This window comes from Bombina bombina, chromosome 6 (assembly GCF_027579735.1).
Source record: "Bombina bombina isolate aBomBom1 chromosome 6, aBomBom1.pri, whole genome shotgun sequence".
Lineage (NCBI taxonomy): Eukaryota > Metazoa > Chordata > Amphibia > Anura > Bombinatoridae > Bombina > Bombina bombina.
This window is the reverse complement of record NC_069504.1, coordinates 31,008,670-31,034,350: the sequence shown is the minus strand read 5'-3', so window position 1 is coordinate 31,034,350 and position 25,681 is coordinate 31,008,670. Positions and strand designations below refer to the sequence as shown.

General features: G+C 39.1%; 1 long non-coding RNA gene across 1 annotated transcript in view; it reads left to right on the top strand.

Annotated features, from left to right (window-relative positions):
* LOC128664952 (uncharacterized) overlaps positions 1-25,681 on the top strand; it is an 87,211-nt gene that overhangs the window by 24,227 nt on the left and 37,303 nt on the right. Inside the window, exons 3-4 of the long non-coding RNA XR_008402948.1 lie at positions 926-963; positions 18,089-18,123. This is a non-coding gene — a long non-coding RNA (uncharacterized LOC128664952). The remainder of the gene's footprint in view (positions 1-925; positions 964-18,088; positions 18,124-25,681) is intronic.

Genomic DNA, 25,681 nt, shown 5'->3' with positions numbered 1-25,681 from the left:
TTCTAATAAAGAGACTGATAAATAATTATATATGGTCATTGTACCATTGATAAAACAACAAATATAATGGTGGCCTAAGACTTTTTTGCACAGTATGTCTGTAAATACATATAAACACATATATAGATATATATCTATACATATACAATATACTGTATATATATATATATATATATATATATATATATAACAGAAACTTGCACTCGCTGATCTTTTTTAAACACACTTTTTACTGTGAAAACATAGTGACGTTTTGGGAAAAAATATCCCCTTCCTCACTAGCACCCTTAGCTCTAAAGTGAGAGTGCTCTCCTGTGTTCTAATATATATATACGATCCATGGATGTTACCCACGGCTGGCAGCCGTAAATCCTGGGATATACAAAAAAGCAGGCAAACACAGGATTTCCTCAATCGCCTTTATTCAACAAGGAAAGGCTAAATACCAAACGTTTTGGCTCTCGCAGGAGCCTTCTCTCAATGGAAGCCAAACAGTCATGTCTTTTATTAGATGCTGTAATGAGTGTATTCATATTTTGTTATGTATTTTTGATGTGTTTTGTGCAACTTTTATGTTTCATGAAACAGTTTACCAGTGCTTTGTAGTCGCTGTAAGCATTCTAGCAAAAAATTGTGATTGCGCTCAAGTGATCATGAGCATAAACCCTCACAATATACCCCCTTATCGCTCAGGTGCAAATGTTTGCGCTTCACTTTTAATGTAGCCCACAGTTGGGTAAGATACCCTATAGCCCCATACTAGTCAGCTCAGTCACATTTAAATAAACATGCTTATTTTTTGTTTTATCTGTATTTTATTTAATAAAAACAAGTTAACAAAAATAGCTCCAATCACACTTTCAGATTATGAAACATGAACTAAGCTTACATTTGGTTATCTAACTGTGAGATTTCTTTCCCTCAGGCTGTGCACTGTTGCAGGGTCCAGAAATGATATAGAGGGTAAGTCACTGGCATGTTGTCCTAAATCTGCCATTATATTTCTCTTGTGTAATATTAAAGGGACATTGTAGTGTAAAAATGACAATCTCTAATTCATAAATACGTTATATTTCACTACAAATTGGTTAAACACATAGATAAAGGGACATAAAAAACAATATTTTTTTCATGATGCAGATAGAAAATACATTTTTTAAACAAATTAACAATTTACTTCTATTATCAACTTTGCTTCATTCTCTTGGTATCCTTTTGTTAAAGGAGCAGCAATGCACTACTTGGAGTTAGCTGAACACAGCAAGTGAGCCAATGACAGGAGGAATATAAGGGCCGCCACCACTCAGCAGCTATTTTCCAGTAGTTTGTTGCTGCTCCTGAGCCTATCTAGGTATGATTTTCAACAAAGAATGCAGAGAGAATGAAGCAAACTAGATAATGGAAATAAATTGGAAAGTTATTTAAAATTGCTCTATCTGAATAAGGAAATAAAAAAAATTGGGGGTTTTATGTCCCTTTAAAGTCCTGCTCTGAGGCCACAAATAGTGTTGGTTACTAACAGACAACAGCTGGTGAAGCAATTGTCAGTGGCAAACCTACAGCACCACCAATCACTGGCTGTGTCCAGCTCGGACGCTGCGTGTTCCACTACCAGTAGTATAAAAAGTACACACATTATAGAGCAAGTCATTTCTACAAAAGTCTTACATTGGACCCACTGTAAAAATGTTTAAACCCCCTATGTGTATAGGATTCCTGTTCTAAACTACACTTTACCCAGCGTTCAAGTCTGTACCACAAACTGAACACTTAAATATCCAGCATTTTCACTGCCCTGAGTGCAGATTAATTTTTTTATAAAGCATTGAGGCTTTGGCTGCGCCGCAGCCTACAGAAATTCACTTGTTTGTAACTGGCACTAATAGGATAAAAGTCAATGCTCTATGTAGCACTTGCACAAATAAGGTTAAATCTCTGATCCTACTGTCAACAGGAAGTTAAATCAGTGCTCTGCTGGCAGTAAAGGGGTCAAATCAATGCTTTGTTTGTTACTAATTGCTAAGAGGAATAGCATTACAGCTTTGCGTATGTTACTGATTAGTAAGGAGATAAAATCACTGATTTATTACTGGCAACTAAGAGCTCATTAATCACCTGTGGGAAACTATACAGGCGTAGGGTGGAGTTTGCATAGGAATAAAAAAGTAATCACAAATGAGTATTACTAGTGGAACTTTAACTACTAAGTTAAAGGGACACTAAACCCCAATTTTTTCTTTCATGATTCAGATAGAGCAGCGATTTTAAAAAACTTTCTAATTTACCCCTATTATCAACTTTTCTTCTTGAAAAAGAAGGTATCTAAGCTAAGGAGACAGACAATTTTTGGTTTAGACCCTGGACAGCACTTGTTTATTGGTGGGTGAATTTATCCACCAACCAGCAAGAACAACCTAGGTTGTGAACCAAAAATGGGCCGGCTTCTAAACTTACATTCTTGCTTTTCATATAAAGACAGCAAGAGAATACAGAAAAAAATGATAATAGGAGTAAATTAGAAAGTTGCTTAAAATTGCATGCTCTATCTGAATCAGAGTCTAAGAATCATAAATACAACTGTATTTATCAGCTGTATCAGGGAATGTTGTAGTACTTCAAGAATAATCTGCAAATGATATTGCCCCTTTTTTTCTAATAAATCCTGTATATAAATGTAAACAGTCAGGTGATCACTGTGATAATTCGGACCACCTGGTTTGAATTGTATAACTAAGAAAGACCCTTATTTATATGAGGATAGCCCCATCCTTTGTCTATAGAGTTTAGAAAAACACACACACGATTAGTTACAACCTGTAAAATTGTAATAAAAATACATATGTTTCACACATGTTGTTGTACATGTAATGATATCTAGATTAAACACTAGTATACGTTAAATCAGCTGGGTGTGCTTGAAAAAAACAAACTAATATATATTGTGTGAGAAAAGGAGCTACAGGAGGGCTTATATGTGAGCAATTTCTAAAAACTCCAAAACAGCTCAGCAGCTGAATGGTTAAGGATCAGTTTTTGACCCCTGCCCCTAACAGGTGAGTGAATATTGCATTAAAAGGACATTAAACACTAACGCCTAGATTTACAGTTCTGCGTTAGCCGTCAAAACCAGCGTTAAGGGGTCCTAACGCTGGTTTTTACCGCCCGCTGGTATTTAGAGTCAGTCAGGAAAGGGTCTAACGCTCATTTTCCAGCCGTGACTTTTCCATACTGCAGATCCCCTTACGCCAATTGTGCATCCTATCTTTTCATTGGGATCTTCCTAACGCTGGTATTTAGAGTCTTGGCTGAAGTGAGCGTTAGAACTCTAACGACAAAACTCCAGCCGCAGAAAAAAGTCAGGAGTTAAGAGCTTTATGGGCTAACGCCGGTTTATAAAGCTCTTAACTACTGTGCTCTAAAGTACACTAACACCCATAAACTACCTATGCACCCCTAAACCGAGGCCCCCCCACATCGCCGCCACTATAAAAAAATTTTAACCGCTAATCTGCCGACCGCACACCGCCGCCACATACATTATCCCTATGTACCCCTAATCTGCTGCCCCTAACATCGCCGACACCTACATAATATTTATTAACCCCTAATCTGACCCCCCAACGTCACTACTACCTTACCTACACTTATTAACCCCTAATCTGCCGATCGGACCTCGCCGCTACTCTAATAAATGTATTAACCCCTATAGCTAAGTCTAACCCTAAGACTAACACCCCCCAAAGTTAAATATAATTTTTATCTAACAAAATAAATTCAATCTTATTAAATAAATTAATCCTATTTAAAGCTAAATACTTACCTGTAAAATAAACCCTAATATAGCTACAATATAACGAATAATTATATTGTAGCTATTTTAAGATTTATATTTATTTTACAGGCAACTTTGTATTTATTTTAACTAGGTACAATAGCTATTAAATAGTTATTAACTATTTAATAGCTACATAGTTAAAATAATTACAAAATTACCTGTAAAATAAATCCTAACCTAAGTTACAATTAAACCTAACACTACACTATCAATAAATTAATTAAATAAACTACCTACAATTATCTACAATTAAATCAACTAAACTAAATTACAAAAAAAAAACAAACACTAAATTACAAAAAATAAAAAAAGATTACAAGAATTTTAAACTAATTACACCTACTCTAAGCCCCCTAAAAAAATAAAGCCCCCCAAAATAAAAAAATGCCCTACCCTATTCTAAAATAAAAAGTTAACAGCTCTATTACCTTACCAGCCCTTAAAAGGGCTTTTTGCGGGGCATGCCCCAAAGAAATCAGCTCTTTTGCCTGTAAAAAAAAAACATACAATACCCCCCCAACATTACAACCCACCACCCACATACCCCTAATCTAACCCAAACACCCCTTAAAAAAACCTAACACTAAGCCCCTCAAGATCTCCCTACCCTCTAGAGGGTCCGAAGTCTTCATCCTATCCGGCAAGAAGAGGTCCTCCAGAGGGTCCAAAGTCTTCATGCAGGCGGCATCTTCTATCTTCTTCCATCCGGAGCGGGTCCATCTTGAAGCAGCCGACGCGGAGCCATCCTTCTTCACCGACGGACTAACGACGAATGAAGGTTCCTTTAAATGACGTCATCCAAGATGGCATCCCTCGAATTCTGATTGGCTGATAGAATCCTATCAGCCAATCGGAATTAAGGTAGGAAAAATCTGATTGGCTGATTGGATCAGCCAATCGTATTGAGCTCGCATTCTATTGGCTGATCGGAACTGCCAATAGAATGCAAGCTCAATACGATTGGCTGATCCATTCAGCCAATCGGATTGAACTTGAATCTGATTGGCTGATTCAATCAGCCAATCAGATTTTTCCTACCTTAATTCCGATTGGCTTATAGAATCCTATCAGCCATTGTGAATTTGAGGGATGCCATCTTGGATGACGTCATTTAAAGGAACCTTAATTCGTCGTTAGTCTGTTGGTGAGGAAGGATGGCTCCGCGTCGGCTGCTTCAAGATGGACCTGCTCCGCTCCGGATGGAAGAAGATAGATGATGCCGCCTGGATGAAGACTTTGGACCCTCTGGAGGACCTCTTCTTGCTGGATAGGATGAAGACTTCAGACCCTCTTCTGGACGGATCGGTGATACCCGGCTGGGTGAAGACAAGGTAGGGAGATCTTCAGGGGCTTAGTGTTAGGTTTTTTTAAGGGGTGTTTGGGTTAGATTAGGGTATGTGGGTGGTGGGTTGTAATGTTGGGGGGGGGTATTGTGTGTTTTTACAGGCAAAAGAGCCGATTTCTTTGGGGCATGCCCCGCAAAAAGCCCTTTTAATGGCTGGTAAGGTAATAGAGTTGTTAACTTTTTATTTTAGAATAGGGTAGGGCATTTTTTTATTTTGGGGGGCTTTGTTATTTTTTTAGGGGGCTTAGAGTAGGTGTAATTATTTTAAAATTCTTGTAATCTTTTTTTATTTTTTGTAATTTAGTGGGTTTTTTTTTGTAATTTAGTTTAGTTGATTTAATTGTAGGTAATTATAGGTAGTTTATTTAATTAATTTATTGATAGTGTAGTGTTAGGTTTAATTGTAACTTAGGTTAGGATTTATTTTACACGTAATTTTGTATTTATTTTAAATAGGTATTAACTATTTAATAGCTATTGTACCTAGTTAAAATAAATACAAAGTTGCCTGTAAAATAAATATAAATCCTAAAATTTACAGGTAAGTATTTAGCTTTAAATAGGATTAATTTATTTAATAAGAAATAATTTATTTCGTTAGATTTAAATTATATTTAACTTAGGGGGGTGTTAGGGTTAGACTTAGCTTTAGGGGTTAATACATTTATTATAGTAGCGGTGAGGTCCGGTCGGCAGATAAGGGGTTAATACTTGAAGTTAGGTGTTGGCGATGTTAGTGAGGGCAGATTAGGGGTTAATAAAATTTATTATAGGGTTTGCGAGGTGGGAGTGAGGCGGCTTAGGGGTTAATACATTTATTATAGTGGCGGCGAGGTCCAGTCGGCAGATTAGGGGTTAATAAGTGTAGGTAAGGTAGCGGCGACGTTGGGGGGGCAGATTAGGGATTAATAAATTATAATGTAGGTGTCGGCGACGTTGGGGGCAGCAGATTAGGGGTACATAGGGATAACGTAGGTTGCTGAGGTGTCCAGAACGGCAGATTAGAGGTTAATAATATAATCCAGGTGTCAGCGATAGCGGGGGCAGCAGATTAGGGGTTAATAAGTGTAAGGTTAGGGGTGTTTAGACTCTGGGTACATGTTAGGGTGTTAGGTGCAGACTTAGAAACTGTTTCCCCATAGGAAACAATGGGGCTGCGTTAGGAGCTGAACACTGTTTTTTTGCAGGTGTTAGGTTTTTTTTCAGCTCAAACTGCCCCATTGTTTATTATGGGGGAATCGTGCACGAGCACGTTTTTCAAGCTGGCCGCTACCGTAAGCAACGCTGGTATTGAGAGTTGAAGTGGCGGTAAATATGCCTGTACGCTCCCTTTTTGGAGCCTAACGCAGCCCTTCAGAGAACTCTAAATACCAGCGTTATTTAAAAGGTGCGGGGGGAAAAAAACATAATTTATGCTTACCTGATAAATTTATTTCTCTTGTAGTGTATCCAGTCCACGGATCATCCATTACTTGTGGGATATTCTCCTTTCCAACAGGAAGTTGCAAGAGGATCACCCACAGCAGAGCTGCTATATAGCTCCTCCCCTCACTGCCATATCCAGTCATTCGACCGAAACAAGACGAGAAAGGAGAAACCATAGGGTGCAGTGGTGACTGTAGTTTCATTAAAATTTAGACCTGCCTTAAAAGGACAGGGCGGGCCGTGGACTGGATACACTACAAGAGAAATAAATTTATCAGGTAAGCATAAATTATGTTTTCTCTTGTTAAGTGTATCCAGTCCACGGATCATCCATTACTTGTGGGATACCAATACCAAAGCTAAAGTACACGGATGATGGGAGGGACAAGGCAGGAGCTTAAACGGAAGGAACCACTGCCTGTAGAACCTTTCTCCCAAAAACAGCCTCCGAAGAAGCAAAAGTGTCAAATTTGTAAAATTTTGAAAAGGTATGAAGTGAAGACCAAGTCGCAGCCTTGCAAATCTGTTCAACAGAAGCCTCATTTTTAAGGCCCAGGTGGAAGCCACAGCTCTAGTAGAATGAGCTGTAATCCTTTCAGGGGGCTGCTGTCCAGCAGTCTCATAGGCTAAGCGTATTATGCTCCGAAGGTGAAATCAATACATTTAGTACACATTCTCCTATGGGGCTCCACCATGGCTTTCAAACATAATGAACAAGTAGGTTCCTCTGTGTCAGACATGTTTAAACAGACTAGCAATGAGACTAGCAAGCTTGGAAAACACTTTAAAACAAGTTTACAAGCAATATAAAAAACGTTACTGCGCCTTTAAGAAACACAAATTTTCCCAAATTTTGAAATAACAGTGAAAAAATGCAGTTACACTAACGAAATTTTTACAGTGTATGTAATAAGTTAGCAGAGCATTGCACCCACTTGCAAATGGATGATTAACCCCTTAATACCAAAAACGGAATAACAAATGACAAAAACTTTTTTAAACAGTCACAACAACTGCCACAGCTCTACTGTGGCTTTTTTTTTTTTTTTTTTTTTTTTTTTTTTTTTAGAAAATGGTATTTATTTTGTGATTTTTATTTTTTTTTCGTTTCAAAAGAGCTTTATTGAAATGAATTTAGATTTACAACATATGCATGAAGACACATTCCTTCAAAGGAAAATGGAAAAGAAAAAATACATATAAAACATAGAAATGCACATCCATTTACAGTCCTATACAGAGCTCCTTCTTTTTCTCTTCAACAATTTCAATGGTTTATAGATCAAATCATGTACCTTGCCCACAGATTCCAAACATTGGAATCCATGTCGCGTTCAGCCTTCATATCCAGCAATACAGTTTTGACGGTCATATATAGGAAAAGTTAGGGAAAAGTAAGTTTGAGAGAGAGAGGGAAATAGAGGAATAGGGGTAGGGGGATGGTGAGGGAAGAGAAAAAATAAATAAAAAATTCACATTCTATGTCCCTGCCATTTTAAATAGTGCCCTTCCAGGTTGCTACAATCATTTCGTACATATCTAATTTGTCTATTTTAAGGTAGTGGTATCTCTCTAGTGCTATAAGTTCTGTAACTTGACTCTTCCATTCTTCCACAGTTGGTGTTTCTTGGGTTTTCCATCTTTTAGGGATCAGCTTTTTTGCTCCAGTTAACATAATCATTAGTAGAGCCTGTCTAGTCGGATCTTTAATTTTAGGTAATGAGCAAAATAGTATACTCTCCATGCTATTGGGTATATGTGTGTTTACTAGGTTTGAAGTTATATTAAAAATAGTCGCCCAATATCCCTCCAATTTAGGGCAAGACCACCAAATATGTGATAGAGAACCCTCTCCACCGCATCCCCTCCAACAGGTGCTATTGATGGAAGAGAACATTTTATGGAGCCTAGCAGGGGTAAGGTACCATCTACTCATAAGCTTGTAATGCATTTCCTGTATACTAGCAGACACTGAGGAGCGTTTCATGAGTTCAAAGGCTTTCAACCATAAATCTTGTTCGATAGGCTGAGGAAGCTCCCTGTTCCATGCAAATGCATAGGAGGGCAGTGTTTTTTGGTTGTCAGAGGAGATTATGCTATATAGGAGAGAGATTAGGTGCCTTGGAGTGTCAGGGAGGATGCACAGCCCCTCAAAGGGGGTAAGTCCGCGACCCAAATCACTCCTAAATTTGTGATGAGAAATGAATTGGATCAATTGATTAAAATGGAGCCATGAGGAAAACAATTCACTATGTGTTTCGGATAATTGAGTCTGTGTTTTAATAACATTGTTCTCCCTAATGAATTGCATGGAGTTTACTCTTAGGTTGTAAGGTTGCTTTAGTCTGCTGCTTAGTTTACTATATGGAAGGTCTATGTTCTCAATTATCGGAGTGAGAGGAGAATATCTTGATGAGATATGAGTGCTAGTCGCCAGGATTTTATCCCATTCTGATAGCGTTTCTGCAGTTATTAGATATTTGTGTAAATGTTTTGATCTATGCGCGGTGTGGGTCCACGCTAGCGTACCTACATTATTTAGGGAAAATATTTGTCTGTCTAAATGTAGCCAGGCCTTGTTTGTGTCATTGTGGGAACACTCGACTATCCTTTGTAAGAAAATTGCTGACCTGTAGACGGAAAGATTCGGTAAACCCAAACCCCCCCCTATCCTTAGGCATGTACAGTGTCTTCTTGGGAATCCTAGGTCTAGTATTAGCCCATATATAACTTTCCATTGTGGATTGAAGTTGTTTAAGATATCCTGCCGGTAATGGTATTGGTAAAGCTTGGAGTATGTAAAGAATCCTGGGAAGGATATTCATTTTGAAGACTCCTATCCTCCCCAGCCATGAGATGGGTTTGTTCCTCCAGCTAGACAAATCTCTAATGATATCATTTTTTAAGGGAATGTAGTTATGCTTAAATAAATCTTGTAGATTTGGTGTTAATTGTATTCCTAAATATTTAATCTTATGATGTGCTATTGGTATATGGTGTTTCGAGTTCAGGAGGCGTATGTGCTGTGGATTGGTGGTAATATTCATGAGTTCTGACTTGTTTATATTAAGGAGAAAATTAGATACCTCACTATATGAATTCAGTTCATGTAGTAATTCTGGGATAGAGGTTTCTGCTTTAGAAAGGGTGAACAGGATGTCGTCAGCGTACAGTGCTTGTTTGCACTCCATATCTCCAACCTTAATTCCGGCAATCTTTTTATTTAACCTAATTTTATGCGCTAGGACCTCGATAGAAATAGCGAAAAGTAAGGGTGACAGGGGACAACCCTGTCTTGTCCCATTAGATATACAAAAGGTATCAGAGAGGGTTCCATTCACTCGGACCCTAGCATTGGGAGCAGAATAGAGTGCCATTGACATATTTAAAAAGGGTTGTGGGATATTCATCTCTTTCATGGCTCTCCGCAGGAAGGGCCAGCCTACCCTGTCGAAGGCCTTTTCCGCGTCTGTTGTTAATAGGGGCATAGTGATTCCAGTGTTTTTGGCGTGATTTATTAACTGTATTACTTTTGTGACATTATCTCTCGCTTCCCTCCCTGGGATGAACCCTACTTTATCTTTGTGTATGAGATCTGGAAGATATTTATTTAATCTATTCGCTAGAATTTTTGCCAGGATTTTCATATCCGTGTTTATCAAGGATATTGGCCTAAAATTACTCGGGCTGGTGGCTGGTCTGCCGGGTTTGGGCAGGACTGTGATATGGGCCTCCAGTAGGGTTCTGGCTATATTAGAGTCCTCTCTAAGGGCATTGAACAATTGTAACATGTGAGATGAGAGTACCTCTCCACATTTCTTGAAATAGGTGAATGGAAGCCCGTCGGGGCCTGGGCTTTTACCGGGCAGGATATCCTTAATCGCTTGTTGGAGTTCTTCTATTGTAATTGGGCCAGAGAGAGAATCCGCTGATTGCGTATCTATGTTAGGGAGGTGAAGGTCTTGGAAGTATTGGTCTAATTTGGTTTCTATGGTGGATTCAATCTGTGTAGTGCTTCCCCTTAAGTTATATAGTCTATTGTAGTAATTACGGAATGTGGCAGCAATCATGGGGCTATCCTTCACTATTAGACATTCTGGTGAGTTAAGGGAGTGTACATAGTTACTCAGTTGTTTGCGTTTTAAACTCCTGGCCAGAATTTTGCCAGGTTTGTTCCCCCCTTCATAGTAATACTGTCTAAGAAACAGTGCCTTCTGCTGGTGGATTTTTATCAGATGCTGCTTAAGTAATAGTCTATTGTCAGTGAGGTCTGAGAGTAATTGTTTGTCTGATGGGTTTTGTTTGTGAGCTGTTTCTAATGATTTAATTTTTTGTAAGAGATTTGCGTGAGTCTCCCTAGAGACTTTGTTCAGGAAGGATTTACGTTTTATAAATATACCTCTTACTACTGTTTTATGGGCCTCCCATTCTAGTTGTCTAGATGAGGATGTTTGTGAGTTTAGTGAAAAATATTCCGTTATACTCTTTTGGACCGAATCCAGGAATTCTGGGTCACTGAGCAGTGTGTCCTCCATTCTCCAAATTCTGTGTGTTAGCAGGATGTCGGGCCATAGTATGCTACAAGTTACGGGGGCGTGGTCAGACCAAGTGATAGCGCCAATAGAGCACTTGTTTGTTATAGATAAGCCCTGCTGGTCAGTGTAAATATGGTCGATCCTGGTGTAGCAGTTGTGGGGATTGGAGTAAAAGGTATAATCCCTGTCTGATGGATGCAGAGTCCTCCAAATGTCGTGTAATGTGAGATTTTGGAGTATGTTTTGGACTATTTTCAATTTCTTGTTTGCTATGCTCGAAGTACCTTTTGAAGAGTCTATGTGGGGTTCTAGGGACAGGTTGAAATCTCCCGCCAAAAATACCACCCCCTGAGAGTTATCTAAAATTAGGTTTGCTATCTTTCTAAAAAAAACAATATGTGACTGGTTAGGGGCGTAAATATTAATGAGAGTGATTTGGTGTCCATACAGTGAGCCCCTTAGTAAGATAAATCTGCCTTCTGGGTCTTTTTCAGTTTGAAGGATGTTTATAGGTAGGGCCTTATGGAATGCGATACCTACTCCCGCCTTTTTGTTAGGCCCTGAAGCAAAGAAGGCATTGGGATATTGTGTGTTGTGCCATTTAGGCTCTTTCCCTCTCTGAAAATGAGTCTCTTGAAGCATAAGTATGTGACTGTTAAGTTTGTTCAGGTCTTTGAAAGCTATAGAGCGTTTACCTGGGTTGTTTAACCCTTTTGTGTTTATTGTGGTCAGTCGTAATGTGTGATCCTGGAATCTACTGGTCTTGGTGTGCATTTTGAGGGAGGGCGAGAGAGAAAAAAAAAAAAAAGGGGGGGAGGGTAAAGGAAGAAGTGGATAGAAAGAAGTAAAAGAAAGAGTAGATAGGGAGAAAGAATAGGATAGGTGTTTCAGAAGACCTCAAGAAAGACCTCTGATGAAAACCGCTATGCATATGTGCGTTACAGTTTTTACTTTCAAAGTATAGTAACTATCTCGGCCGCAGTAGCCGTGGGAACAAGAATAACAGTTCGCAAAACCACTGTGGTCAGAACAACAAACACTGTAAAATCAACAATTGGGGTGAGTACACCCATGTTAGGCTAACATAGTAGAGTAACATAATAAAATAGAAAGTTATAACTTATAAACCCAGCATAACAGGGAAATTAAGGGGAGATTGGTACAGGAAGAGGTAGGGGAATCGATAGGGGGAAGAATAAAGGGGAAAGCTCATATGGGTATGGGAAGTGGGTAGGACTGGGAAGGAGGCTCTGGAAATATTAATGGATGGAAGCATGAGGGTTAAGTCTGAGGGGGGAGAGAGGAAGGTGAGGAGCAGAATGGGGAAGATCAAGTGAAGTACAGTGCATTACGTTTACTTTGACTATGTTTCTGTCCTTGACTTTGGATCTCTAACTAAACCTCTCAAGTAGTATAAATTAGTTGAATGAAAGTCTGCAATCAGGGTAATTCTATCGCTTTTTGCGGGGTTCAGCTTCTATTGTCTCCTCCCTCCCTATGAACAGGAATGCCCAGACAGGCTCTTTGTGGGAATATTGAAGGGTGGGAGGGGGGGCATTGAAAACGGGACTGAAAAGTTATTAAAATGTGGAATGCGGGAAGGGAGGAGGGGAAGAGGGTAGGAGAGGAGCAAAGGCAAAATATTTATTCTAACACAACAATAAGGCATATATTTTCTGTTAGGCTTGTATACACATTATAAATAAAGATTTCGATATAGAGCATTTGAACCGTATGTCCTTATTGTAATATCACAGTGGTCTCCACTAGTGGAGAGCAGCAAAAAAGTCCTGTGATTTGAGTCTCTTAAGATACTTTGGTTTCCCATTCCGGGGAATGTCTTACGTTTCTGTCTATGCCATTCCACTTAGCTTTATCATTTTAATGCTAATATATAGAACATTGAAAACATTCCCCCCTCCCCCAAGGCATTCAAAGTACTTATCTGGATATCTTAGGTGGAATGTTCCATGAGGTCTGTCAGTTTGCTCATATCCATTCTTGATAGCAGTTGTCTGGTTTGCATAGTGATCTCCGGCACGGATAAATCCTTGAAAAAAGATTGAGGGTCTGAGCCTGGCTTGTAGATGACTGTTTTGTTGTTGTGGTTTACAATGAGAGATACTGGAAAACCCCAGCGATATTGAATTTTATTTTTCTTGAGGTGGGATGTAATGTGAGAAAGGTCTCTCCTCTTCTGTAGGGTGACTGGAGAAAGATCTGTGAAGATTTGAATTTCTTCCCCTGCATGAGTGATGGGGTGTTTTGCTCTAGCTCCTTTGAGGATGTCCTCTTTATCCCTGAAACTCAAAAATTTAACAATTATGTCTCTAGGAGGGGCCTTCGGGGGGGGGGGTTTGGGCCTGAGTGCCCTGTGGGCTCTTTCGATAAGGATTTCTTTCGCTGCTCAGGTTTCCTTAATTACCCTAAAGAGGGCTTGTAAATAACCCTCTATTGCCGGTGGATGTACTGTTTCAGATATCCCTCTAAATCTTAAGTTGTTGCCTGCAACGATTGTCCAAATCTTCTACCTTGTCTGTCAAATAATAAAGTTGATCTGCTTGATTTCGTATGTCTTCTGTGTTAAGCTTTAAGTTATCATTGATAGACTTATGGTGTTCCTCCACTTTTTTTACTCTGGTATCCAAAGCACTCATGTCCTTTCTAAGGTCACCAAACAGTTCCCTCATCTCCTGCAAAACTTCTTTTATGTCTTCTTTTGATGAGAGGTGCTGCAGGTCGTTTTTAGTTATGTATGAAGTATGTGGCATTTCAGCTTGCAGGCTTTTAGCTGCAGAAATATTTTGGTTATCAGCCATAATGTCACCTGGAGTTGTCGCTTTTATGTCAATTGGTTTTAAGAACTGACTTATTGGATTGGAGGAGTCAGTTTTTCCTGATTTAGTTTGCCTCTTGCAAGGCATTACCTATAGTGTGTACCCTTTGGAGAAGAGTATGAAAGGGGGGAGGTATGAGGCTATTTATTCCTATGTTTAATTCTCTTGAAGCGGGCCCTGCTCCCCAGGCCTATATGTAGAGTGTAAGCCCTTTAAATTTTGTCGCTTGTCCCAAAATTGTCTCATCTATTGGAGGAGATCAATATTGTAAGACCCTCCGGGACTTTTTTATTCCTGCTTTTATTTTGAGGCCTATGTTTTGTCTTCTGCAAACACTAAGCTCGGTATGTGTTTGTTTACTGCGCAGGTAGGCCTTCGCAACGTGGTTAGATTTACTACCGTCTCCACCGGTAGAAAAGCGTATGTTTCAGGCTATTTTAAAGTTTATGTGGTTGGCGTTAGTGGTCGGGTTATATCCCCGCTCTGTTTGTCCTTTTTGTAAAGTCAGTTCTTGGTGGAAAGTGCATCTGTGGCTGAGCGTGATGTTCACGCGGCACTTTATATCCCGACTATGGCTGCACCGCTATTAACCCCCAACCGTCACCGTCCGCTTCACTAGTCTTACCGGTCAGATGTCCGGAGGTGAGTTGAAAAGTGTCCGCAGCGGTTGTTGCCTATCTCCGTGCTGGGAGCGGTTCACTTGCTTGTTGTGCGGCCTCGCCGCAGCTTTCAGTTTGCAAGTTATGGCGTCAGTTATTGGCTTGTCTCAGCTCCTCTGTGAATAATTGTTGTGCGCTGGGCTGTTCCTGCTCTCTCCTTCGGGTTTAGGTGGGGAAAGAAAGGGACAATGCTGGGTTTTTGTTTATGCTGCCTACATGGGGTATTGGAGCCCTCTCAGTGTGCGGCCATTTCCCTGCCTGGCCAGACTCCGCCCCCTACTGTGGCTTTTTACCTCCCTCAATACGACTTTTGAAGCCTTTTGAGCCCTTCAGAGAAGTCCTGGATCATGCAGGAAGAAGCTGGATGTCTGTGTCTGTAATTTTTGCTGTGCAAAAAAACGCCAAAATAGGCCCCTCCCACTCATATTACAACAGTGGGAAGCCTCAGGGAACTGTTTCTAGGCAAAATTCAAACCAGCTATGTGGAAAAAACTAGACCCCAATAAGTTTTATCACCAAACATATGTAAAAAACTATTAAACATGCCAGCAAACGTTTTAAAATACACTTTTATAAGAGTATGTATCTCTATTAATAAGCCCGATACCAGTCGCTATCACTGCATTTAAGGCTTTACTTACATTACTTCGGTATCAGCAGCATTTTCTAGCAAATTCCATCCCTAGAAAAATATTTTAACTGCACATACCTTATTACAGGAAAACCTGCACGCTATTCCCTCTCTGAAGTTACCTCACTCCTCAGAATATGTGAGAACAGCAAAGGATCTTAATTACTTCTGCTAAAATCATAGAAAACGCAGGCAGATTCTTCTTCTAAATACTGCCTGAGATAAACAGTACACTCCGGTACCATTTAAAAATAACAAACTTTTGATTGAAGAAATAAACTAAGTATAAAACACCACAGTCCTCTTACGACCTCCATCTTAGTTGAGAGTTGCAAGAGAATGACTGGATATGGCAGTGAGGGGAGGAGCTATATAGCAGCTCTGTTGTGGGTGATCCTCTTGCAACTTCCTGTTGGGAAGGAGAATATCCCACAAGTAATGGATGATCCGTGGACTGGATACACTTAACAATAGAAAACACGCGTAGCTAGCCGCAAAACTCTAAATCTAGGTGTAAATAAATGCTAGATAGAGTGATGCATTCAAAGAAAATATTAGTCTGAGAAAAACATGTAGATGTATTTTTTAAAGTTTCATTAGTTGTTTAAACATTGACAAAATAAGTGTAACGTTTTACGGCTAGATTTAGAGTTTTGCGGCCAAAGGGGTGCGTTAGCTAAGCGTGTTTTTTTTCCCCCCGCACCTTTTAAATAGCGCTGGTATTGAGAGTTCTCTGAAGGGCTGCGTTAGGCTCCAAAAAGGGAGCGTACAGGCATATTTACCGCCACTTCAACTCTCAATACCAGCGTTGCTTACGGTAGCGGCTAGCTGGAAAAACGTGCTCGTGCACAATTCCCCCATAGGAAACAATGGGGCAGTTTGGGATGAAAAAAACCTAACACCTGCAAAAAAGCCCTTTTAATGGCTGGTAAGGTAATAGAGCTGTTAACTATTTTAATTTAGATTAGGGTAGGGAATTTTTTTATTTTGGGGGGCTTTGTTATTGTATTAGGGGGCTTAGAGTAGGTGTAATTAGCTTAAAATTCTTGTAATCTTTTTTATTTTTTGTAATTTAGTGTTTGTTTTTTTGTAATTTAGTTTAGTTTATTTAATTGTAGGTACTTGTAGTTAATTGATTTAATTTATTTATTGATAGTTTAGTGTTAGGTTTAATTGTAACTTAGGTTAGGATTTATTTTACAGGTAATTTTGTAATTATTTTAACTAGGTAGCTATTAAATAGTTAATAACTATTTAATAGCTATTGTACCTAGTTAAAATAAATACAAAGTTGCCTGTAAAATAAATATTAATCCTAAAATAGCTACAATATAATTATTCGTTATATCGTAGCTATATTAGGGTTTATTTTACAGGTAAGTATTTAGTTTTAAATAGGAATACTTTAGTTAATAATATTTAATTTATTTTGTTAGATAAAAATTATATTTAACTTAGGGGGGTGTTAGGCTTAGCTTTAGGGGTTAATACATTTATTAGAGTAGCGGCGAGGTCCGGTCGGCAGATTAGGGGTTAATACTTGAAGTTAGGTGTCGCCGATGTTAGGGAGGGCACATTAGGGGTTAATACAATTTATTATAGGGTTTGCGAGGCGGGAGTGTGGCGGTTTAGGGGTTAATAAGTGTAGGTAAGGTAGCGGCGACGTTGGGGGGGCAGATTAGGGGTTAATAAATATTATGTAGGTGTCGGCGATGTTAGGGGCAGCAGATTAGGGGTACATAAGGATAATGTAGGTGGCGGCGGTGTGCGGTCGGCAGATTAGGGGTTAAAAAATTATATTATAGTGGCGGCGATGTGGGGGGGGCCTCTGTTTAGGGGTACATAGGTAGTTTATGGGTGTTAGTGTACTTTAGAGCACAGAAGTTAAGAGCTTTATGAACCGGCGTTAGCCCAGAAAGCTCTTAACTACTGACTTTTTTCTGCGGCTGGAGTCTTGTCGGTAGAGGGTCTAATGCTCACTTCAGCCAAGACTCTAAATACCGTCGTTAGGAAGATCCCATTGAAAAGATAGGCTACGCAATTGGCGTAAGGGAATCTGCGGTATGGAAAAGTCGCGGCTGGAAAGTGAGCATTAGACCCTTTCCTGGCTGACTCTAAATACCAGCGGGCGGCCAAAAGCAGCGTTAGGACCCCTTAACGCTGCTTTTGATGGCTAACGCAGAACTCTAAATCTAGGCGTTAGTGTCTATAAGACAATAGGAGCTGCCATGTTGAAACTTAGGTTTCTCTGCTATGGCCAATTAGGGACAGTTATAAATACTGTAGGCCACTAGAGTGTGCAGCCAATGGCTGTGCAGAATATAACAGTGTTCTGCACTTCCATTTCTAACAGGATTTGAAAAGCTCACAATTTCAGAATGGAATTACATGAAAAGGGGACAAAATAAATAACAAAAGTATATTGCAGATATTTCTTTATATATATATAAGTTATAATTTTATACTACCATCTCAAAGTGTTTAATGTCCCTTCAAAGTTGCAGAATAAATGTTACCCTGCTGATTACATGTGCATAAACCTTAACAGCTTTATATCTAAAATAAATAAACATAACATATACTTGTTCCGTTAAAGACTTAACGGCGCGTGGGTGTTAAGGGGTTTTCTAGCGCAGCTTTGCTAGAATCAGTAAGATTGTGCTTATACTGCATGATATCAGCAAGACCTCCACTATAAACAAGCCTGATAAGAGGGCTTGTTAACAACCCTGTACCTGTACCCTATATGTCTGTGGTTGTTAAGGTGTTAATATTATGATGAACTTGATATAGATTCAGACTCTTGCTCTTTTCTCTGCAGATAATGAGGCGGGGACTATAGACAACACAAACCAGGTGAGAAGTGCTAGGAAACAAATAATAGTCTAGATTACAAGTGGAGCTCTATCAATAGCAAAGGATGCGCTATCCATATTGTGACCCCTGCACGAAGAATACTGCACAATTTGTTATTGTTAGTGAATGGCAAAAAAAGATTTACCAGAAAATCTTAATATGGCTGACTTTTACATGAAGCAAGTATTAAGGCAAGAATAAATGCATAAAAAACACATGTATAATTATAGTATTACACTCATATATATACTTATTCAATGTAATACCATATATAGGTTTATTATTGAGAAAAATGTCTTAACAGCGATTTAAAGAGATATAGTATATGGCAAGGTGTGTGACTGGGTAGGGTTTAAAGGTGTATATGTATGTGTGTAGATATATTACACATACATATTTACATACACATATACACACATACATATGTACATACATACTTACACACACACACCTACATATGTAAACACATACAAATGTGCACACTCATACATATGTACACACACATGCCCATGGGATGGCAGTTTAGGGGTTAATAGATGTATTTAGATACTTTGCGATGTGGGGGATGGCAGTTTAGTGGTTAATGAATGTATTTAGTGTTTAACATGTGGGGGATATTAGGGTTAGAGTAATAGCTAGAACTAGGGTAACATTTAGGGTTGGATTTATGGTTTGGGGTTGTGTAAGGGTTAGAGTTACTGCTAGGGTTTCGGTAAGGTTAGGAGTTATGGCTAGGGTTATGCATAGTCTAAGGGTTACAGATATTGCTAAAGATAGGGTTATGCATACAGTTAGGGTTACAGTTATGGCTAGGGTTATAGTTATGGTTCAAGTTATGGCTAGGGTTAGTGTTATGTTTAGAGTTATAGTTATGGCTAGGGTTAGTGTTATGTCTAGAGTTATAGTTATGGCTAGGGTTAGTGTTATGTTTAGAGTTATAGTTATGGCGAGGGTTAGTGTTATGTTTAGAGTTATAGTTATGGCGAGGGTTAGTGTTATATTTAGAGTTATAGATATGGCTAGGGTTAGTGTTATGTTTAGAGTTATAGTTATGGCTAGGGTTAGTGTTATGTTTAGAGATATGGATACGGTTATAATTAGGGCTAGAGATATGGCTAGGGTTAGATTTAGGGCTAGAGATATCGCTAGTGTTAGGGTTATAATTAGGGCTAGAGATATCACTAGGGTTAGGGTTATAATTAGGGCTAGCGATATGGCTAGGGTTAGTGTTAGAATTAGGGCTAGAGATATGGCTAGGGTTAGAATTAGGGCTAGAGATATGACTAGGGTTAGGGTTAGACTTAGGGCTAGAGATATGACTAGGGTTAGGGTTAGACTTAGGGCTAGAGATATGGCTAGGGTTAGACTTAGGGCTAGAGATATGGCTAGGGTTAGACTTAGGGCTAGAGATATGACTAGGGTTAGGGCTAGAGATATGGCTAGGGTTAGTGTTAGAATTAGGGCTAGAGATATGGCTAGGGTTAGACTTAGGGCTAGAGATATGACTAGGGTTAGACTTAGGGCTAGGGTTAGAATTAGGGCTAGAGATATGGCTAGGGTTAGACTTAGGGCTAGAGATATGGCTAGGGTTAGACTTAGGGCTAGAGATATGGCTAGGTTTAGGGCTAGAGATATGGCTAGGGTTAGACTTAGGGCTAGAGATATGACTAGGGTTAAGGTTAGAATTAGGGTTAGATATATGGCTAGGGTTAGAATTAGGGCTAGAGATATGGCTAGGGTTAGTGTTAGAATTAGGGCTAGAGATATGGCTAGGGTTAGAATTAGGGCTAGAGATATGGTTAGGGTTAGACTTAGGGCTAGAGATATGACTAGGGTTAGAATTAGGGTTAGATATATGGCTAGGTTTAGAATTAGGGCTAGAGATAGGTTTAGGGTTAGAATTAAGTCTAGAGATATGGCTAGGGTTAGAATTAGGGCTAGAGATAGGGTTAGAATTAGGGCTAGAGATAGGTTTAGGGTTAGAATTAAGGCTAGAGATATGGCTAGGGTTAGAATTAGGGTTAGGTATATGGCTAAGGTTAGAATTAGGGCTAGAGTTAGGTTTAGGGTTAGAATTAGGGCTAGAGATATGGCTAGGGTTAGGGTTAGAATTAGGGTTAGATATATGGCTAATGGCTAGGGTTAGAATTAGGGCTAGAGATAGGTTTAGGGTTAGAATTAAGGCTAGAGATATGGCTAGAAATATGGCTAGGGTTAGAATTAGGGCTAGAGATAGGTTTAGGGTTAGAATTAGGGCTAGAGATAGGTTTAGGGTTAGAATTAGGGCTAGAGATATGGCTAGAGTTAGATTTAGGGTTACATATATGGCTAAGGTTAGAATTTGGGCTAGAGATAGGTTTAGGGTTAGAATTAGGGCTAGAGATATGGCTAGAGTTAATGTTAGGTTTAGGGTAAGTGCTAGGGTTAGAATTAGGGCTACAGTTATGTGTTGGGTAACAATTATGGTTAGAGTAATAGCTAGAAATATTAGGGTACCTTCCTCATTATCGAGGTGTTCAGACTTTTTTAAACATTTTTTAAATGTTTTCACTCTTGGAGAAGTGGTAGAATCAATAAATTGAGTTACATAATCATCAAAATTGACAGATTCCTCTGAAGAAAAATCTGTATTAAATTCAGAAGAAGCTGAAACTTCATAAAATATGTTAGTGGCTTTAGCATCTCCCATTAGTAACCTCTTGGGAGTAGAGGATTTATCAGGGGTTTTCCTTCCTTTCCTGCAAGGAATAGAAGTGCCAGGCATAAGCTGACGTGATTTATGTACCTTAATGGCACTGGATATAGGTCTTTTATGCTTCACAGCTTTTTTTGCCACTGGATTGAGATTTATTAATAAGGTTAGATATTTGACCAAGTAATTTATTCATGGATACATCAATGTTATCTTTTGAACTCCTTGTTCATTGAGAGGAGTTTGATTTTCTGAAGTTTGGGACATATTTAAAAGTTAAAATAAATAAAAAGAGAGAAAGAAGTTAAAGATAAAATAAAAAAAATGTAATGAACAATATAATTATGTAAAAATGAAAATATGAGACACCAATATAGAGAGCATAAAACTATATAAATCAATTTACCAACATGTTATAGATGGAGACAGAGACTATTAAAGAAAAATAACAATAAAGATATAGAAACTGAGGGTAAAAGCAACAATTGTAGCTAATATACAGCCAGACTATGAGGAAAATAAACTGACAATGAGGTAAGTGGTAGGACGGGAAAGGTGGTGTACAGTTAAGGTTACAGTTAGGGTTGGAGTTATGGTTAGGGTTATGGTTAGGGTTACAGTTAAAAGAACAGTCTAGTCAAAATTAAACTTTCATGATACAGATAGAGCATGCAATTATAAACAACCTTCCAATTTACTTTTATCATTAAATTTGCTTTGTTCCCTTGGTGGTATTTTTGATTAAGCTAAACCTAGGTAGGCTCAAAATGATCTCTAAACCGTTGAAACCAGCCTCCTAGCTCAGAGCATTTTGAAAGTTTTTCACAGTTAGACAGTGCTAGTTATTATTATCAGGTATTTGTAGAGCGCCAACAGGTTCCACAGCGCTAACTAGTTCATGTGTTTCATATAGATAACATTGTGCTCACTCCAGTGGAGTTATTTAGGAGTCTGCACTGATTGGCTAAACTGCATGTCTGTGAAAAGCACTGAGATAAGGGGGCAGTCTGCATAGGCTTAGGTACAAGGTATTCAAAGAAATGAATGCAATCCACGCCGGGAAAGTTAAAACTTGATATTTATTGAAAACTTTAAAACAAATGGAAGATTTGCAGCAGCATGCAGAGTGAGCGCAGCACATGGCTTACGCGTTTCGGCTGACAAGCCGTAATCATAGCCTATAGTCCTGTGTTCCCCTCTGCTATTTTAAGAACATGAGGAAAGAGCCCATTGGCTCAATATCAATTACAAAATTAAAACACTTGTGCGCTACTCTGTTAACATCTTATTGTCAGACTGCAACTAACTAATACATTGGTCTCACGTCAAGAGACATGAATTCAAGAATTAGAGAACATCTTTCTACTATAAGTTTGGGCAAGGCATCTACTCCACTAGTGCAGCATTTTGTAAAAACACATGATGGCAGCTTAAAAACCTTCAGGTGGTGCGCCATAGAAAAAGTAGTTCTGCCTAAACGTGGAGGTAACCTTGACCAACTTTTAGCAAAGAGAGAAATATTTTGGATATTTAAAATGGAAACCAGAGTCCCTAAAGGATTAAATTCCAAATTTGACATGATAAATTACTGGGAGTAACAATTACCTTATATACATTCATTGGGGCCTAGTTATCAAGCCGTCAACCTCAAATACGCTGCGTATTCCGCAGCGTATTTGTGGCGAGGCTGATACGCCTTAGTTATCAAAGGCTCGAGACCGGCAAAAGTAGAATTTTGTGACGTAAGCTTCGATCCGCCGGACTCAGTCCGACACAGATCGATTCTTACGTCACTCCAGATGTTCCGCACACAAGTGCGGCACATTCTCACTACTTTTGCTAGCTATCAAAAAACTAGCAGGTACGCTCGGCACTTTTACGGCCCAGCGTACCTGGTTTTCAAAGCGCCAGCCTGGAGGCGGCGGATCCCATAGGAATCAATGGGAGTCTGACCATAGCGAAAGTACAAGTTCGCTGCTGACAGACATCCCATTGATTTCTATGGGAGCTGTCGACACCTAACACCCTAACATGTACCCCGAGTCTAAACACCCCTAATCTGACCCCCCCTACACCGCCGCAACTAAATAAAGTTATTACCCCCTAAACCGCCGCTCCCGGAGCCCACCGCAAGCTACTCTATACATATTAACCCCTAAACCGCCGCTCCCGGAGCCCACCGCAACTATAATAAATGTATTAACCCCTAACCCGCCGCTCCCTGAACCCGCCGCAACCTATATTAAATGTATTAACCCCTATCCTGCCCCCCCTACACCGTCGCCACCTATAATACATTTATTAACCCCTAATCTGCCCCCCCTACACCGTCGCCACCTATAATAAATTTATTAACCCCTATCCTGCCCCCCACTACGCCGCCGCCACTGTAATAAAATGATTAACCCCTAAACCTAACCCTAACGCCCCCTAACTTAAATATTAATTAAATAAATCTAAATAAATTAACTCTTATTAACTAAATGAATCCTATTTAAAACTAAATACTTACCTTTAAAATAAACCCTAATATAGCTACAATATAAATAATAATTATATTCTAGCTATCTTAGGATTTATTTTTATTTTACAGGTACCTTTCAATTTATTTTAACCATGTACAATAACTATTAAATAGTTATTAACTATTTAATAGCTTACCTAGCTAAAATAAAGAGAAATGTACCTGTGAAATAAATCCTAACCTAAGTTACAATTACACCTAACACTACACTATACTTTAATAAATTATTCCTATTTAAAAATAAATACTTACCTGTAAAATAAACCCTAAGATAGCTACAATGTAATTAATACTTATATTATAGCTATTTTTGGATTTATATTTATTTTACAGGTAACTTTGTATTTATTTTAGCTAGTTAGAATAGTTATTAAATAGTTATTAACTATTTAATAACTACCTAGCTAAAAGAAATACAAAATTACCTGTAAAATAATTCCTAACTTAAGTTACAATTAAACCTAATACTACACTATCATTAAATTAACTAAATAAACTACCTACAAAGAACTACAATGAAATACAATTACATAAACTAACTAAAGTACAAAAAATAAAAAAAGCTAAGTTACAAAAAATAAAAAATTAAGTTACAAACATGTTAAAAATATTACAACAATTTTAAGCTACTTACACCTAATCTAAGCCCCCTAATAAAATAACAAACCCCCCCAAAATAAAAAAAATCCCTACCCTATTCTAAATTACATAAATTTCAATGCTCTTTTACCTTACCAGCCCTTAAAAGGGCCATTTGTGGGGGCATGCCCCAAAAAGTTCAGCTCTTTTGCCTGTAAAATAAAAATACAACCCCCCCCCCCAACATTAAAACCCACCACCCACATACCCCTAATCTAACCCAAACCCCCCTTACAAAAACCTAACACTAATCCCCTGAAGATCATCCTACCTTGAGTCGTCTTCACTCAGCCGAGCCACCGATGGAACTGAAGAGGGCATCCGGAACGGAAGAAGTTAATCCTCCAAGCGGCGCTGAAGAAATCTTCCATCCGATGAAGTCATCATCCAGGCGGCGCTGAAGAAGTCTTCGATCCGGCCGATGTCATCTTCAAAGAGGCGCTGAAGAGGTCTTCTATCCGGGCGAAGTCATCTTCCAAGCCGGGTCTTGAATCTTCCTTCCGCCGACGCGGAACCACCTTCTTCACCGACGGACTACGACGAATGACGGCTCCTTTAAGGGACGTCATCCAAGATGGCGTCCCCTCAATTCCGATTGGCTGATAGGATTCTATCAGCCAATCGGAATTAAGGTAGGAAAATCTGATTGGCTGATGGAATCAGCCAATCAGATTCAAGTTCAATCCGATTGGCTGATCCAATCAGCCAATCAGATTGAGCTCGCATTCTATTGGCTGTTCCGATCAGCCAATAGAATGCGAGCTCAATCTGATTGGCTGATTGGATCAGCCAATCGGATTGAACTTGAATCTGATTGGCTGATTCCATCAGCCAATCAGATTTTCCTACCTTAATTCCGATTGGCTGATAGAATCCTATCAGCCAATCGGAATTGAGGGGACGCCATCTTGGATGACGTCCCTTAAAGGAGCCGTCATTCGTCGTAGTCCGTCGGTGAAGAAGGTGGTTCCGCGTCGGCGGAAGGAAGATTCAAGACCCGGCTTGGAAGATGACTTCGCCCGGATAGAAGACCTCTTCAGCGCCTCTTTGAAGATGACATCGGCCGGATCGAAGACTTCTTCAGCGCCGCCTGGATGATGACTTCATCGGATGGAAGATTTCTTCAGCGCCGCTTGGAGGATTAACTTCTTCCGTTCCGGATGCCCTCTTCAGTTCCATCGGTGGCTCGGCTGAGTGAAGACGACTCAAGGTAGGATGATCTTCAGGGGATTAGTGTTAGGTTTTTGTAAGGGGGGTTTGGGTTAGATTAGGGGTATGTGGGTGGTGGGTTTTAATGTTGGGGGGGGTTGTATTTTTATTTTACAGGCAAAAGAGCTGAACTTTTTGGGGCATGCCCCCACAAATGGCCCTTTTAAGGGCTGGTAAGGTAAAAGAGCATTGAAATTTATGTAATTTAGAATAGGGTAGGGATTTTTTTTATTTTGGGGGGGTTTGTTATTTTATTAGGGGGCTTAGATTAGGTGTAAGTAGCTTAAAATTGTTGTAATATTTTTAACATGTTTGTAACTTAATTTTTTATTTTTTGTAACTTAGCTTTTTTTATTTTTTGTACTTTAGTTAGTTTATGTAATTGTATTTCATTGTAGTTCTTTGTAGGTAGTTTATTTAGTTAATTTAATGATAGTGTAGTATTAGGTTTAATTGTAACTTAAGTTAGGAATTATTTTACAGGTAATTTTGTA